The sequence below is a fragment of the Pseudophryne corroboree genome, chromosome 8 (genome assembly GCF_028390025.1).
Source record: "Pseudophryne corroboree isolate aPseCor3 chromosome 8, aPseCor3.hap2, whole genome shotgun sequence".
Classification (NCBI taxonomy): domain Eukaryota; kingdom Metazoa; phylum Chordata; class Amphibia; order Anura; family Myobatrachidae; genus Pseudophryne; species Pseudophryne corroboree.
The window spans coordinates 177944203-177960019 of NC_086451.1; the positions used below are offsets into that span (position 1 = coordinate 177944203).

General features: G+C 47.2%; 18 non-coding genes and 3 pseudogenes across 18 annotated transcripts; 14 read left to right on the forward strand and 7 right to left on the reverse strand.

Moving 5' to 3' along the window:
* Nucleotides 1-91: 91 nt before the first annotated feature.
* Nucleotides 92-255, forward strand: LOC134951512 (U1 spliceosomal RNA). The gene has a single exon (XR_010184238.1). It is a non-coding gene; the product is annotated as a U1 spliceosomal RNA (small nuclear RNA).
* A 152-nt stretch (nucleotides 256-407) lies between these two features.
* On the forward strand, nucleotides 408-570 carry LOC134953374 (U1 spliceosomal RNA). Its single transcript, XR_010185547.1, has one exon. It is a non-coding gene; the product is annotated as a U1 spliceosomal RNA (small nuclear RNA).
* A 671-nt stretch (nucleotides 571-1241) lies between these two features.
* LOC134951131 (U1 spliceosomal RNA) lies at nucleotides 1242-1405 on the forward strand. Its single transcript, XR_010183927.1, has one exon. It is a non-coding gene; the product is annotated as a U1 spliceosomal RNA (small nuclear RNA).
* A 152-nt stretch (nucleotides 1406-1557) lies between these two features.
* Nucleotides 1558-1720, forward strand: LOC134953266 (U1 spliceosomal RNA). The gene has a single exon (XR_010185531.1). It is a non-coding gene; the product is annotated as a U1 spliceosomal RNA (small nuclear RNA).
* A 2619-nt stretch (nucleotides 1721-4339) lies between these two features.
* LOC134950835 (U1 spliceosomal RNA) lies at nucleotides 4340-4503 on the forward strand. The gene has a single exon (XR_010183684.1). It is a non-coding gene; the product is annotated as a U1 spliceosomal RNA (small nuclear RNA).
* Nucleotides 4504-4655: 152 nt separating this feature from the next.
* LOC134952929 (U1 spliceosomal RNA) lies at nucleotides 4656-4818 on the forward strand. Its single transcript, XR_010185302.1, has one exon. It is a non-coding gene; the product is annotated as a U1 spliceosomal RNA (small nuclear RNA).
* A 661-nt stretch (nucleotides 4819-5479) lies between these two features.
* Nucleotides 5480-5643, forward strand: LOC134951159 (U1 spliceosomal RNA). Its single transcript, XR_010183951.1, has one exon. It is a non-coding gene; the product is annotated as a U1 spliceosomal RNA (small nuclear RNA).
* Nucleotides 5644-5795: 152 nt separating this feature from the next.
* LOC134953176 (U1 spliceosomal RNA) lies at nucleotides 5796-5956 on the forward strand. The gene has a single exon (XR_010185461.1). It is a non-coding gene; the product is annotated as a U1 spliceosomal RNA (small nuclear RNA).
* Nucleotides 5957-6626: 670 nt separating this feature from the next.
* Nucleotides 6627-6790, forward strand: LOC134950681 (U1 spliceosomal RNA). The gene has a single exon (XR_010183558.1). It is a non-coding gene; the product is annotated as a U1 spliceosomal RNA (small nuclear RNA).
* Nucleotides 6791-6942: 152 nt separating this feature from the next.
* Nucleotides 6943-7084, forward strand: LOC134953344 (U1 spliceosomal RNA; annotated as a pseudogene).
* Nucleotides 7085-7779: 695 nt separating this feature from the next.
* LOC134950758 (U1 spliceosomal RNA) lies at nucleotides 7780-7943 on the forward strand. The gene has a single exon (XR_010183621.1). It is a non-coding gene; the product is annotated as a U1 spliceosomal RNA (small nuclear RNA).
* A 152-nt stretch (nucleotides 7944-8095) lies between these two features.
* LOC134953409 (U1 spliceosomal RNA) lies at nucleotides 8096-8237 on the forward strand (annotated as a pseudogene).
* A 695-nt stretch (nucleotides 8238-8932) lies between these two features.
* On the forward strand, nucleotides 8933-9096 carry LOC134951410 (U1 spliceosomal RNA). Its single transcript, XR_010184156.1, has one exon. It is a non-coding gene; the product is annotated as a U1 spliceosomal RNA (small nuclear RNA).
* A 152-nt stretch (nucleotides 9097-9248) lies between these two features.
* LOC134952158 (U1 spliceosomal RNA) lies at nucleotides 9249-9411 on the forward strand. The gene has a single exon (XR_010184742.1). It is a non-coding gene; the product is annotated as a U1 spliceosomal RNA (small nuclear RNA).
* A 2075-nt stretch (nucleotides 9412-11486) lies between these two features.
* LOC134950759 (U1 spliceosomal RNA) lies at nucleotides 11487-11650 on the reverse strand. The gene has a single exon (XR_010183622.1). It is a non-coding gene; the product is annotated as a U1 spliceosomal RNA (small nuclear RNA).
* A 670-nt stretch (nucleotides 11651-12320) lies between these two features.
* On the reverse strand, nucleotides 12321-12483 carry LOC134952079 (U1 spliceosomal RNA). The gene has a single exon (XR_010184692.1). It is a non-coding gene; the product is annotated as a U1 spliceosomal RNA (small nuclear RNA).
* Nucleotides 12484-12635: 152 nt separating this feature from the next.
* Nucleotides 12636-12799, reverse strand: LOC134951412 (U1 spliceosomal RNA). The gene has a single exon (XR_010184157.1). It is a non-coding gene; the product is annotated as a U1 spliceosomal RNA (small nuclear RNA).
* A 695-nt stretch (nucleotides 12800-13494) lies between these two features.
* LOC134953346 (U1 spliceosomal RNA) lies at nucleotides 13495-13636 on the reverse strand (annotated as a pseudogene).
* A 152-nt stretch (nucleotides 13637-13788) lies between these two features.
* Nucleotides 13789-13952, reverse strand: LOC134951322 (U1 spliceosomal RNA). Its single transcript, XR_010184084.1, has one exon. It is a non-coding gene; the product is annotated as a U1 spliceosomal RNA (small nuclear RNA).
* A 671-nt stretch (nucleotides 13953-14623) lies between these two features.
* Nucleotides 14624-14786, reverse strand: LOC134953076 (U1 spliceosomal RNA). Its single transcript, XR_010185412.1, has one exon. It is a non-coding gene; the product is annotated as a U1 spliceosomal RNA (small nuclear RNA).
* Nucleotides 14787-14938: 152 nt separating this feature from the next.
* LOC134951513 (U1 spliceosomal RNA) lies at nucleotides 14939-15102 on the reverse strand. Its single transcript, XR_010184239.1, has one exon. It is a non-coding gene; the product is annotated as a U1 spliceosomal RNA (small nuclear RNA).
* Nucleotides 15103-15817: the final 715 nt, after the last annotated feature.

Consider the following 15817-nt stretch of genomic DNA (forward strand, 5'->3'; position numbering starts at 1 on the left):
ATGAGAGTTCCCTTGTGCTGCCTCAGTTGAATCTCCTTTACTTGACAGAGATGTGCCTGAGCAGCGGCCCTCCCCAGCTCTATCCCAAATCATACTTATTTTGCATAGGAGATACCATGGTCATGAAGATTGTTTTCCCAGGGTGAGGTTCATTCATTGCATTCTGGGTATGCTGACCCCTGTGATTTCCCCAAATGTGGGAAACTGGACTGCATTATTTGTGGTAGTGAGGGACTGTGTTTGTGCTTTCCTCTGGTCAGCTCTGGTAAAAGTCAGATTTCTTTGTCTCAGATCTTCCTCTAGCCTTGTTCTTCTTTCGAGAGTTCCCTTGTGCTGCCTCAGTTGGATCTCCTTCACTTGACAGGGGGGTGCCCGAGCAGCGACCCTCCCCAGCTCTAGCCCAGCTCCTACTTACCTGCCTGGTGAGATACTATGATCATGAAGGTGCTTCTCCCAGGGCAAGGCTCACCCATTGCACTCTGGGTGGGCTACTCCTGCGGTTTCCCCAAATGTTGGACACTTGACTGCATAATTTGTGTTTCACCTGGTCGGCTCTCGTATAATTCAGATCTCTTTGTCTCAGGTCTCTCTCCAGCCTAAATTGCAGTCTGTTTCCACTTCTCTTTTCTTGAGTTGCTCCCTTCTATGCCCTTGCGCACTGTCCTGACTTCTCCCGTCTGCTTACTTTGTGCCTTCCAACGCACAATGCAAACTACAGGTAGTGCTGCAGGGCCCACACCCTTTTACTTGCCTTACAGAGCAGCTCTGGAGCTGTTACAGTGCCCAGCTGCTGCAAGAAATCAGCTTGAATGCTTCAGGGGCTGGGGCATAGCCATCATGAGCCCCACACCGAAGGAGGGTGGAGGTGTTTAATGCGAACTAGGGGTCATCCAAGCACCGCAAAAGGCCGCCATGCCCTGCATGCCAATTTTATCTTTTCATATGCAGACGAGGGTTGAAGCCAACTTTGACCCACTGCTTGGATGACATCACCATATGCAAATCCATCTGCTGCAGGCCTTCCCCCAGGAATGCTTGCACTAGTTGTTGCATTTGGTTTGTTGTTTGGGGGTGCTTCAGTATTAGGCAGCCTTCTGCCCTCCCATGTTCATCTGAAAATATGTGTACCTCCTGCAGTTGTTGTCCCCAGATGAGAGTTCCCTTGTGCTGCCTCAGTTGAATCTCCTTTACTTGACAGAGATGTGCCTGAGCAGCGGCCCTCTCCAGCCCTATCCCAAATCATACTTATTTTGCATAGGAGATACTATGGTCATGAAGATTGTTCTCCCAGGGTGAGGTTCATTCATTGCATTCTGGGTATGCTGACCCCTGTTATTTCCCCAAATGTGGTAAACTTGACAGCATTATTTGTGGTAGTGGGGGACTGTGTTTGTGCTTTCCTCTGGTCAGCTCTGGTAAAAGTCAGATTTCTTTGTCTCAGATCTTCCTCTAGCCTTGTTCTTCTTTCGAGAGTTCCCTTGTGTTGCCTTAGTTGGATCTCCTTCACTTGACAGGGGGGTGCCCGAGCAGTGACCCTCCCCAGCTCTAGCCCAACTCCTACTTACCTGCTAGGTGAGATACTATGATCATGAAGGTGCTTCTCCCAGGGCAAGGCTCACCAATTGCACTCTGGGTGTGCTGCTCCTGCGATATCCCCAAATGTGGGAAACTTGACTGCATAATTTGTGTTTCCCCTGGTCGGCTCTCGTATAATTCAGATCTCTTTGTCTCATGTCTCTCTCCAGCCTAGTTTGCTGTCTGTTTACACTTCTCTTTTCTTGAGCCACTCCCTTCTATGCCCTTGCGCACTATCTTGACTTCTACCGTCTGCTTACTTTGTGCCGTCCAACGCACAATGCGAACTACAGGTAGTGCTGCAGGGCCCACACCCTTTTAGTTGCCTTACAGAGCAGCTCTGGAGCTATTACAGTGCCCAGCTGCTGTAAGTAATCAGCTTGAATGCTTCAGGGGCTGGGGCATAGCCAACATGAGCCCCACACCGAAGTAGGGTGGAGGTGTTTAATGCGAACTAGGGGTCATCCAAGCGCCGCAAAAGGCCGCCATGCCCTGCACGCCCCTTTTCTCTTTTCATATGCAGACGAGGGTTGAAGCCAACTTTGACCCACTGCTTGGATGACATCACCATATGCAAATCCATCTGCTGCAGGCCTTCCCCCAGGAATGCTTGTACTAGTTGTTGCATTTGGTTTGTTGTTTGGGGGTGCTTCAGTATTAGGCAGCCTTCTGCCCTCCCATGTTCATCTGAAAATATGTGTTCTCCCTGCAGTTGTTGTCCCCAGATGAGAGTTCCCTTGTGCTGCCTCAGTTGAATCTCCTTTACTTGACAAGGGAGGCATTTTGGATTTTTTCTTTGGGTACCCTTACACCTGATGGTCTGAATGAGAGCATCGAACTGAACAACATTGGCAGTCTCTGAAGATTTTATCTATTGATTTACCTAATACATTATTTATTGAATATCCATTTATTGTATGTTTAATAAATAAAAAAATTATTAGAAGTAGCTATTTTGGAAACAGCTTTCCTCTTAGGATGAAACTGTATAATCCTGTTGTGTGTGTTCCTTTAAAGTTCTTTAGTAAAATCCACTAGTAATGATGAACATCAGATTTCTTCCTCCATCCTCTTTTTATACTTTCTCTTGGTTCTATATATATTTTTTTTTCTATTTTTATTTTTTTCCCCTCCTTCTCCCAAAAGGCCCCCCTCCCTCCCCCCCCTCCCTGTTTTAAATTTTAAAATCTTTAAATATTTAAATCTTCGAATCCTTAAATTGTCTGTTTAATATTTATTTTTTCTTCAATTCTTTTTGTTGTTTAAACAGCAATGTAGTTATTCCAGGGGTTAAAATAATGAAATATAGAAATAATATTAACAAAAATTAAAGGTAAAAATGAATTGATAGAATGATCCCATTAAAAGTAAATAAATAATATGGATGTTAAGCTGAGCAGGTTGGATTCGAACATGGGACTAGCTGCATAGAGTGCATTTGATGTTTCCCCTGCGCCACAAGAACTGCTTTAGTAATGGCATGGATTTATGTTACCCTAAAAGGTTTTATATAAGTAAATGGGGATCCTTAGTGCTGAGTCTCTGAATTATGTATATGTGATTATAGATATGAGGTATTGATTGAAAGATTATATAGATCTGTATATAGATTATATATTTTCTGTTATTTTTTAAACCACCTTGTTGCTTATTTTATTATTATTTTTAATCACCATGTTGCTTATTTTTATATTATGAAATGCCTTTATATGTGCAATTGCAATTAGAAAGTTGTTCCATATGTGAGTCATTACATGTATGCATCCAATTAGTACATGTATGTATCCAATCAACTAATTAGTAATGCTATTGGTCCGGTGCATTTTAAAAAGAGCCTGCTAGGCTGCTGATGTATCCTCTGACGAAACCGCTCTTGGATAACAGCGGAAAAACGCGTAAGGAAGGTGATTACCGGACACTCTGATTGCTGAGATATAAGCCCGTTCATGAACGAGCTACATCACGGCGGACGTCTGATGTAAAGACAGCGGTGAAGGGGAAAAAGCAATTTGAGACCGAGCAAAAGGAGGTCTCTACCCCACGGCAGGGAGAAATATCCCGACCGCGAGTGCCAATAAGATCCAGCCACGGTTAACGGGGGTCGTAGCATACCGCTGTGTTTCACCAACCATCACAGCGCTCTCCCCGTTTTCTTTCATTACTCACGTGAGTTACATATGAACTTTAACTGCAGTAAATAAGAGGCGTTGGTTACAACTGTTGCTGTTCATCCACAAGAAGGAATTTAATGTATCAATTACAATTGGAAAGTAATGATTAAATTACAACAGCTGTATCCAGGAGGATTTTTTGGACACTTTAATAAACATTCCGTTGTCATCAAGGGCAATATGAAATAGATCCTGATTACATTTAGATATGGATAGTGGTGCCTATATATGTTGACTCCATTGTATTTTATTGAATGTGGGTTTCTTCTGTCTATATATATTTTTTAAAAATAAAGAGCTTGTATATTTTATTTTTTGCGCTCCCTTAATAACAAGTGTGATTATCTTTAAAATTTGGTTTATTATTGGTAGAACAGTACTACCTATGGGAGCAGCATTTTATAATATATGGTGAAAATTAATAGATGTATAAAGATTAAATAAGCAACAAATTGGTGAAATAGATAAGTTTTGATAGAATCGCTGGGTTCTATATATATATATTGACATTTGGTTATATATATGTATAGACTTTATAAATTCTTGACAGAGATGTGCCTGAGCAGCGGCCCTCCCCAGCCCTATCCCAAATCATACTTATTTTGCATAGGAGATACCATGGTCATGAAGATTGTTCTCCCAGGTTGAGGTTCATTCATTGCATTCTGGGTATGCTGACCCCTGTGATTTCCCCAAATGTGGGAAACTCGACTGCATTATTTGTGGTAGTGGGGGACTGTGTTTGTGCTTTCCTCTGGTCAGCTCTGGTAAAAGTCAGATTTATTTGTCTCAGATCTTCCTCTAGCCTTGTTCTTCTTTCGAGAGTTTCCATGTGCTGCCTCAGTTGGATCTCCTTCACTTGACAGGGGGGTGCCCAAGCAGCGACCCTCCCCAGCTCTAGCCCAACTCCTACTTACCTGCCAGGTGAGATACTATGATCATGAAGGTGCTTCTCCCAGGGCAAGGCTCACCCATTGCACTCTGGGTGTGCTGCTCCTGCGGTTTCCCCAAATGTTGGACACTTGACTGCATAATTTGTGTTTCCCCTGGTCGGCTCTCGTATAATTCAGATCTCTTTGTCTCAGGTCTCTCTCCAGCCTAGTTTGCTGTCTGTTTCCACTTCTCTTTTCTTGAGTTGCTCCCTTCTATGCCCTTGCGCACTATCCTGACTTCTCCCGTCTGCTTACTTTGTGCCTTCCAACGCACAATGCAAACCACAGGTAGTGCTGCAGGGCCCACACCCTTTTACTTGCCTTACAGAGCAGCTCTGGAGCTGTTACAGTGCCCAGCTGCTGCAAGAAATCAGCTTGAATGCTTCAGGGGCTGGGGCATAGCCCCACACCGAAGGAGGGTGGAGGTGTTTAATGCAAACTAGGGGTCATCCAAGCGCCGCAAAAGGCCGCCATGCCCTGCACGCCCCTTTTCTCTTTTCATATGCAGACGAGGGTTGAAGCCAACTTTGACCCACTGCTTGGATGACATCACCATATGCAAATCCATCTGCTGCAGGCCTTCCCCCAGGAATGCTTGCACTAGTTGTTGCATTTGGTTTGTTGTTTGGGGGTGCTTCAGTATTAGGCAGCCTTCTGCCCTCCCATGTTCATCTGAAAATATGTGTTCTCCCTGCAGTTGTTGTCCCCAGATGAGAGTTCCCTTGTGCTGCCTCAGTTGAATCTCCTTTACTTGACAGAGATGTGCCTGAGCAACGGCCCTCCCCAGCCCTATCCCAAGTCATACTTATTTTGCATAGGAGATACCATGGTCATGAAGATTGTTCTCCCAGGGTGAGGTTCATTCATTGCATTCTGGGTATGCTGACCCCTATGATTTCCCCAAATGTGGGAAACTCGACTGCATTATGTGTGGTAGTGGGGGACTGTGTTTGTTCTTTCCTCTGGTCAGCTCTGGTAAAAGTCAGATTTATTTGTCTCAGATCTTCCTCTAGCCTTGTTCTTCTATCGAGAGTTTCCTTGTGCTGCCTCAGTTGGATCTACTTCACTTGACAGGGGGGTGCCCGAGCAGCGACCCTCCCCAGCTCTATCCCAAATCCTACTTACCTGCCAGGTGATACTATGATCATGAAGGTGATTCTCCCAGGGCAAGTCTCACCCATTGCACTCTGGGTGTGCTGCTCCTGCGATTTCCCCAAATGTGGGAAACTTGACTGCATAATTTGTGTTTCCCCTGGTCGGCTCTCGTATAATTCAGATCTCTTTGTCTCAGGTCTCTCTCCAGCCTAGTTTGCTGTCTATTTCCACTTCTTTTTTCTTGAGCCGCTCCCTTCTATGCCCTTGCGCACTATCCTGACTTCTCCCGTCTGCTTAATTTGTGCCTTCCAACGCACAATGCGAACTAAAGGTAGTGCTGCAGGGCCCACGCCCTTTTACTTGCCTTACAGAGCAGCTCTGGAGCTGTTACAGTGCCTAGCTGCTGCAAGAAATCAGCTTAAATGCTTCAGGGGCTGGGGCATAGCCAACATGAGCCCCACACCGAAGGAGGGTGGAGGTGTTTAATGCGAACTAGGGGTCATCCAATCGCCGCAAAAGGCCGCCATGCCCTGCACGCCCCTTTTCTCTTTTCATATGCAGACGAGGGTTGAAGCCAACTTTGACCCACTGCTTGGATGACATCACCATATGCAAATCCATCTGCTGCAGCCTTCCCCCAGGAATGCTTGCACTAGTTGTTGCATTTGGTTTGTTGTTTGGGGGTGCTTCAGTATTAGGCAGCCTTCTGCCCTCCCATGTTCATCTGAAAATATGTGTTCTCCCTGCAGTTGTTGTCCCCAGATGAGAGTTCCCTTGTGCTGCCTCAGTTGAATCTTCTTTACTTGACAGAGATGTGCCTGAGCAGCGGCCCTCCCCAGCCCTATCCCAAATCATACTTATTTTGCATAGGAGATACCATGGTCATGAAGATTGTTCTCCCAGGGTGAGGTTCATTCATTGCATTCTGGGTATGCTGACCCCTGTGATTTCCTTAAATGTGGGAAACTCGACTGCATTATTTGTGGTAGTGGGGGACTGTGTTTGTGCTTTCCTCTGGTCAGCTCTGGTAAAAGTCAGATTTCTTTGTCTCAGATTTTCCTCTAGCCTTGTTCTTCTTTCGAGAGTTCCCTTGTGCTGCCTCAGTTGGATCTCCTTCACTTGACAAGGGGGTGCCCGAGCAGCGACCCTCCCCAGCTCTAGCCCAACTCCTACTTACCTGCCAGGTGAGATACTATGATCATGAAGTTGCTTCTCCCTGGGCAAGGATCACCCATTGCACTCTGGGTGTGCTGCCCCTGTGATTTCCCCAAATGTGGGAAACTTGACTGCGTAATTTGTGTTTCCCCTGGTCGGCTCTCATATAATTCAGATCTCTTTGTCTCAGGTCTCTCTCCAGCCTAGTTTGCTGTCTGTTTCCACTTCTTTTTTCTTGAGCCCCTCCCTTCTATACCCTTGTGCACTATCCTGACTTCTCCTCCCGTCTGCTTACTTTGTGCCTTACAATGCACAATGCAAACTACAGGTAGTGCTGCAGGGCCCACACCCTTTTACTTGCCTTACAGAGCAGCTCTGGAGCTGTTACAGTGCCCAGCTGCTGCAAGAAATCAGCTTGAATGCTTCAGGGGCTGGGGCATGGCCAACATGAGCCCCACACCGAAGGAGGGTGAAGGTGTTTAATGCGAGCTAGGGGTCATCCAAGCGCCGCAAAAGGCTGCCATGCCCTGCACGCCCCTTTTCTCTTTTCATATGCAGACGAGGGTTGAAGCCAACTTTGACCCACTGCTTGGATGACATCACCATATGCAAATCCATCTGCTGCAGGCCTTCCCCCAGGAATGCCTGCACTAGTTGTTGCATTTTGTTTGTTGTTTTGGGGTGCTTCAGTATTAGGTAGCCTTCTGCCCTCCCATGTTCATCTGAAAATATGTGTTCTCCCTGCAGTTGTTGTCCCCAGATGAGAGTTCCCTTGTGCTGCCTCAGTTGAATCTCCTTTACTTGACAGAGATGTGCCTGAGCAGCGGCCCTCCCCAGCCCTATCCCAAATCATACTTATTTTGCATAGGAGATACCATGGTCATGAAGATTGTTCTCCCAGGGTGAGGTTCATTCATTGCATTCTGGGTATGCTGACCCCTGTGATTTCCACAAATGTGGGAAACTCGACTGCATTATTTGTGGTAGTGGGGGACTGTGTTTGTGCTTTCCTCTGGTCAGCTCTGGTAAAAGTCAGATTTCTTTGTCTCAGATTTTCCTCTAGCCTTGTTCTTCTTTCGAGAGTTCCCTTGTGCTGCCTCAGTTGGATCTCCTTCACTTGACAGGGGGCTGCCCGAGCAGCGACCCTCCCCAGCTCTAGCCCAACTCCTACTTACCTGCCAGGTGAGATATTATGATCATGAAGTTGCTTCTCCCATGGCAAGGATCACCCATTGCACTCTGGGTGTGCTGCCCCTGTGATTTCCCCAAATGTGGGAAACTTGACTGCGTAATTTGTGTTTCCCCTGGTCGGCTCTCATATAATTCAGATCTCTTTGTCTCAGGTCTCTCTCCAGCCTAGTTTGCTGTCTGTTTCCACTTCTTTTTTCTTGAGCCCCTCCCTTCTATACCCTTGTGCACTATCCTGACTTCTCCTCCCGTCTGCTTACTTTGTGCCTTACAATGCACAATGCAAACTACAGGTAGTGCTGCAGGGCCCACACACTTTTACTTGCCTTACAGAGCAGCTCTGGAGCTGTTACAGTGCCCAGCTGCTGCAAGAAATCAGCTTGAATGCTTCAGGGACTGGGGCATGGCCAACATGAGCCCCACACAGAAGGAGTGTGGGGGTATTTAATGCGAACTAGGGGTCATCCAAGCGCCGCAAAAGGCCGCCATGCCCTGCATACCCCTTTTCTCTTTTCATATGCAGATGAGGGTTCCAGCCAACTTTGGCCCACTGCTTGGATGACATCACCGTATGCAAATCCGTCTTCTGCAGACCTTCCCCCAGGAATGCTTGTACTAGTTGTTGCATTTGGTTTGTTGTTTGGGGGTGCTTCAGTATTAGGCAGCCTTCTGCCCTCCCATGTTCATCTGAAAATATGTGTTCTCCCTGCAGTTGTTGTCCCCAGATGAGAGTTCCCTTGTGCTGCCTCAGTTGAATCTCCTTTACTTGACAGAGATGTGCCTGAGCAGCGGCCCTCCCCAGCCCTATCCCAAATCATACTTATTTTGCATAGGAGATACCATGGTCATGAAGATTGTTCTCCCAGGGTGAGGTTCATTCATTGCATTCTGGGTATGCTGACCCCTGTGATTTCCCCAAATGTGGGAAACTTGACTGCATTATTTGTGGTAGTGAGTGACTGTGTTTGTGCTTTCCTCTGGTCAGCTCTGGTAAAAGTCAGATTTCTTTGTCTCAGATCTTCCTCTAGCCTTGTTCTTCTTTCGAGAGTTTCCTTGTGCTGCCTCAGTTGGATCTCCTTCACTTGACAGGGGGGTGCCCGAGCAGCGACCCTCCCCAGCTCTAGCCCAACTCCTACTTACCTGCCAGGTGAGATACTATGATCATGAATGTGCTTCTCCCAGGGCAAGGCTCACCCATTGCACTCTGGGTGTGCTGCTCCTGCGATTTCCCCAAATGTGGGAAACTTGACTGCATAATTTGTGTTTCCCCTGGTCGGCTCTCGTATAATTCAGATCTCTTTGTCTCAGGTCTCTCTCCAGCCTAGTTTGCTGTCTGTTTCCACTTCTCTTTTCTTGAGCCGCTCCCTTCTATGCCCTTGCGCACTATCCCAGGATAATTATTGTAGCTGGTCTGCGGGTAACAGCTCTCAGATCCACTTCTAGAAAAAATGCAACAATGTAATTTGAGTGACAAACTGCAGAGATGAACCCTTTCTGTGACTGCTGCACAGGGATCACACAAACTCTATTCATAGGGCTGACTTCACTTAGGGGAGATGTTCTCGCCCCGCAAAGAAGTGCGAGTATATACCGCACTTACGGTACCATTGGATTTACAGATATTTTCTTGCAATACACTATGGGGGTCATTCTGAGTTGATTGCTCGCTAGCAGTTTTTAGCAGCCTTAAAACGGTGGAGTTAACATATCTCACGTGGAAGGTGGTCATGTTATTAGCCTTGGCTTCGGCTAGGCGAGTGTCGGAATTAGCGGCTTTGTCACATAAAAGCCCATATTTGGTGTTCCATGTGGATAGAGCGGAATTGCGGACCCATCCTCAATTCCTACCAAAAGTGGTCTCATCTTTTCATATGAACCAATCTATTGTGGTGCCTTTGGCTACGCGTGACTTGGAGGATTCCGAGTTACTTGATGTGGTCAGGGCTTTGAAAATTTACGTGACCAGGACGGCTAGAGTCAGGAAAACTGAAGCGCTGTTTGTCCTGTATGCAACCAACAAGATTGGTGCCCCTGCTTCAAAGCAGGCTATTGCTCGCTGGATTTGTAACACGATTCAGCAAGCGCATTCTATGGCTGGATTGCAGTTACCGAAATCGGTCTAGGCCCATTCCACGAGGAAAGTGGGCTCTTCTTGGGCGGCTGCCCGAGGGGTCTCGGCACTACAGCTGTGTCGAGCTGCTACTTGGTCAGGTTCAAACACCTTTTCAAAATACTATAAGTTTGATACCCTGGCTGAGGAGGAACTCATGTTTGCTCAATCGGTGCTGCAGAGTCATCCGCACTCTCCCGCCCGTTTTGGAGCTTTGGTATAATCCCCATGGTCCTTATGGAGTCCCCAGCATCCTCTAGGACGTTAGAGAAAATAAGATTTTAAACCTACCGGTAAATCTTTTTCTCGTAGTCCGTAGAGGATGCTGGGCGCCCGTCCCAAGTGCGGACTACTTCTGCAATACTTGTATATAGTTATTGCTTCAATAAGGGTTATGTTATAGTTGCATCGGTCCTGCACTGATGCTACAGTATGTTGTTTTTTCGTACTCATAACTGGGTAGTTTATCACAAGTTATACAGTGTGATTGGTGTGGCTGGTATGAATCTTGCCCTGGATTAACAAAATCCTTTCCTCATACTGTCAGTCTCCTCTGGGCACAGTTTCTCTAACTGTGGCATAGAGGCGCATAGAGGGAGGAGCCAGTGCACACCCAGAACTAAAGTCTTTCTTAAAGTGCCCATGTCTCCTGCGGAGCCCGTCTATCCCCATGGTCCTTACGGAGTCCCCAGCACCCTCTACGGACTACGAGAAAAAGATTTACCGGTAGGTTTAAAATCTTATTTTCTACTTTATTCTTTTCTATCCTAGTTTATTACGACCAACTCTCATCCAAGGAGTTTGATATTCTACTACCTGCATGCAATTTAAATTGCTTAAATTGTTTATATGGTTGATTTGTCCTTCACAACCCATAATCTGCAACTTGGATGTACTTGTGTCATTGAAAATCTTATAATAAAAATGTTTATATATTGAAAAAAAAAGTTATAAGACATATGCATTCAATATTTGAAGAAACAAAATAAAATAAAGCTATGTATTGGGTTTCACTAACAAGCACATTGGAAGACTTGACTACTGTTAAAAGACATGCATTACATGGTATAGAGCCACAAACCACAATGTAGTAAAATAAAAACAAACTTACATGTGCTAGAGCTGGGGAGGGTCGCTGCTCGGGCAGCCCCCTGTCAAGTGAAGGAGATCCAACTGAGGCAGCACAAGGGAACTCTAGAAAGAAGAACAAGGCTAGAGGAAAATCTGAGACAAAGAAATCTGACTTTTACCAGAGCTGACCAGAGGAAAGCACAAACACAGTCCCCCACTACCACAAATAATGCAGTCGAGTTTCCCACATTTGTGGAAATCACAGGGGTCAGCATACCCAGAATGCAATGAATGAACCTCACCCTGGGAGAACAATCTTCATGACCATGGTATCTCCTATGCAAAATAAGTATGATTTGGGATAGGGCTGGGGAGGGCCGCTGCTCAGGCACATCTCTGTCAAGTAAAGGAGATTCAACTGAGGCAGCACAAGGGAACTCTCATCTGGGGACAACAACTGCAGGGAGAACACATATTTTCAGATGAACATGGGAGGGCAGAAGGCTACCTAATACTGAAGCACCCCCAAACAACAAACAAAATGCAACAACTAGTGCAAGCATTCCTGGGGGAAGGCCTGCAGCAGATGGATTTGCATATGGTGATGTCATCCAAGCAGTGGGTCAAAGTTGGCTTCAACCCTCGTCTGCATATGAAAAGAGAAAAGGGGCGTGCAGGGCATGGCAGCCTTTTGCGGCGCTTGGATGACCCCTAGCTCGCATTAAACACCTCCACCCTCCTTCGGTGTGGGGCTCATGTTGGCTATGCCCCAGCCCCTGAAGCATTCAAGCTGATTTCTTGCAGCAGTTGGCACTGTAACAGCTCCAGAGCTGCTCTGTAAGGCAAATAAAAGGGTGTGGGACCTGCAGCACTACCTGTAGTTCGCATTGTGCGTTGGAAGGCAAAAAGTAAGCAGACGGGAGAAGACAGGATAGTGCGCAAGGGCATAGAAGGGAGCGGCTCAAGAAAAGAGAAGTGGAAACAGACAGCAAACTAGGCTGGAGAGAGACCTGAGACAAAGAGATCTGAATTATACGAGAGCCGACCAGGGGAAACACAAATTATGCAGTCAAGTTTCCCACATTTGGGGAAATCGCAGGAGCAGCACACCCAGAGTGCAATGGGTGAGCCTTGCCCTGGGAGAAGCACCTTCATGATCATAGTATCTCACCTGGCAGGTAAGTAGGAGTTGGGCTAGAGCTGGGGAGGGTCGCTGCTCGGGCACCCCCCTGTCAAGTGAAGGAGATCCAACTGAGGCAGCACAAGGAAACTCTCGAAAGAAGAACAAGGCTAGAGGAAGATCTGAGACAAAGAAATCTGACTTTTACCAGAGCTGACCAGAGGAAAGCACAAACACAGTCACTCACTACCACAAATAATGCAGTCAAGTTTCCCACATTTGGGGAAATCACAGGGGTCAGCATACCCAGAATGCAATGAATGAACCTCACCCTGGGAGAACAATCTTCATGACCATGGTATCTCCTATGCAAAATAAGTATGATTTGGGATAGGGCTGGGGAGGGCCGCTGCTCAGGCACATCTCTGTCAAGTAAAGGAGATTCAACTGAGGCAGCACAAGGGAACTCTCATCTGGGGACAACAACTGCAGGGAGAACACATATTTTCAGATGAACAAGGGAGGGCAGAAGGCTGCCTAATACTGAAGCACCCCCAAACAACAAACCAAATGCAACAACTAGTACAAGCATTCCTGGGGGAAGGTCTGCAGAAGACGGATTTGCATACGGTGATGTCATCCAAGCAGTGGGCCAAAGTTGGCTGGAACCCTCATCTGCATATGAAAAGAGAAAAGGGTTATGCAGGGCATGGCGGCCTTTTGCGGCGCTTGGATGACCCCTAGTTCGCATTAAATACCCCCACCCTCCTTCTCTGTGGGGCTCATGTTGGCCATGCCCCAGCCCCTGAAGCATTCAAGCTGATTTCTTGCAGCAGCTGGGCACTGTAACAGCTCCAGAGCTGCTCTGTAAGGCAAGTAAAAGGGTGTGGGCCCTGCAGCACTACCTGTAGTTTGCATTGTGCATTGTAAGGCACAAAGTAAGCAGACGGGAGGAGAAGTCAGGATAGTGCACAAGGGTATAGAAGGGAGGGGCTCAAGAAAAAAGAAGTGGAAACAGACAGCAAACTAGGCTGGAGAGAGACCTGAGACAAAGAGATCTGAATTATATGAGAGCCGACCAGGGGAAACACAAATTACGCAGTCAAGTTTCCCACATTTGGGGAAATCACAGGGGCAGCACACCCAGAGTGCAATGGGTGATCCTTGCCCAGGGAGAAGCAACTTCATGATCATAGTATCTCACCTGGCAGGTAAGTAGGAGTTGGGCTAGAGCTGGGGAGGGTCGCTGCTCGGGCACCCCCCTGTCAAGTGAAGTAGATCCAACTGAGGCAGCACAAGGGAACTCTCGAAAGAAGAACAAGGCTAGAGGAAGATCTGAGACAAAGAAATCTGACTTTTACCAGAGCTGACCAGAGGAAAGCACAAACACAGTCCCCCACTACCACAAATAATGCTGTCAAGTTTACCACATTTGGGGAAATAACAGGGGTCAGCATACCCAGAATGCAATGAATGAACCTCACCCTGGGAGAACAATCTTCATGACCATGGTATCTCCTATGCAAAATAAGTATGATTTGGGATAGGGCTGGGGAGGGCCGCTGCTCAGGCACATCTCTGTCAAGTAAAGGAGATTCAACTGAGGCAGCACAAGGGAACTCTCATCTGGGGACAACAACTGCAGGAGTTACACATATTTTCAGATGAACATGGGAGGGCAGAAGGCTGCCTAATACTGAAGCACCCCCAAACAACAAACCAAATGCAACAACTAGTGCAAGCATTCCTGGGGGAAGGCCTGCAGCAGATGGATTTGCATATGGTGATGTCATCCAAGCAGTGGGTCAAAGTTGGCTTCAACCCTCGTCTGCATATGAAAAGAGAAAATTGGCATGCAGGGCATGGCGGCCTTTTGCGGTGCTTGGATGACCCCTAGTTCGCATTAAACACCTCCACCCTCCTTCGGTGTGGGGCTCATGATGGCTATGCCCCAGCCCCTGAAGCATTCAAGCTGATTTCTTGCAGCAGCTGGGCACTGTAACAGCTCCAGAGCTGCTCTGTAAGGCAAGTAAAAGGGTGTGGGCCCTGCAGCACTACCTGTAGTTTGCATTGTGCGTTGGAAGGCACAAAGTAAGCAGACGGGAGAAGTCAGGATAGTGCGCAAGGGCATAGAAGGGAGCAACTCAAGAAAAGAGAAGTGGAAACAGACTGCAAATTAGGCTGGAGAGTGACCTGAGACAAAGAGATCTGAATTATACGAGAGCCGACCAGGTGAAACACAAATTATGCAGTCAAGTGTCCAACATTTGGGAAAACCGCAGGAGTAGCACACCCAGAGTGCAATGGGTGAGCCTTGCCCTGGGAGAAGCACCTTCATGATCATAGTATCTCACCTGGCAGGTAAGTAGGAGCTGGGCTAGAGCTGGGGAGGGTCGCTGCTCGGGCACCCCCCTGTCAAGTGAAGGAGATCCAACTGAGGCAGCACAAGGGAACTCTCGAAAGAAGAACAAGGCTAGAGGAAGATCTGAGACAAAGAAATCTGACTTTTACCAGAGCTGACCAGAGGAAAGCACAAACACAGTCCCTCACTACCACAAATAATGCAGTCCAGTTTCCCACATTTGGGGAAATCACAGGGGTCAGCATACCCAGAATGCAATGAATGAACCTCACCCTGGGAAAACAATCTTCATGACCATGGTATCTCCTATGCAAAATAAGTATGATTTGGGATAGAGCTGGGGAGGGCCGCTGCTCAGGCACATCTCTGTCAAGTAAAGGAGATTCAACTGAGGCAGCACAAGGGAACTCTCATCTGGGGGCAACAACTGCAGGGAGAACACATATTTTCAGATGAACATGGGAGGGCAGAAGGCTGCCTAATACTGAAGCACCCCCAAACAACAAACCAAATGCAACAACTAGTGCAAGCATTCCTGGGGGAAGGCCTGCAGCAGATTGATTTGCATATGGTAATGCCATCCAAGCAGTGGGTCAAAGTTGGCTTTAACCCTCGTCTGCATATGAAAAGAGAAAAGGGGCGTGCAGGGCATGGCGGCCTTTTGCGGCGCTTGGATGACCTCTAGTTCGCATTAAACACCTCCACCCTCCTTCGGTGTGGGGCTCATGTTGGCTATGCCCCAGCCCCTGAAGCATTCAAGCTGATTTCTTGCAGCAGCTGGGCACTGTAACAGCTCCAGAGCTGCTCTGTAAGGCAAGTAAAAGGGTGTGGGCCCTGCAGCACTACCTGTAGTTTGCATTGTGCATTGGAAGGCACAAAGTAAGCAGACGGGAGAAGTCAGGATAGTGCGCAAGGGCATAGAAGGGAGCGGCTCAAGAAAAGAAAAGTGGAAACAGACAGCAAACTAGGCTGGAGAGCTCTTCTGTCTATATTTTGCAAACCTGCTCTTGTCCTCTCCAGCTGCTCCATGTAGATTTG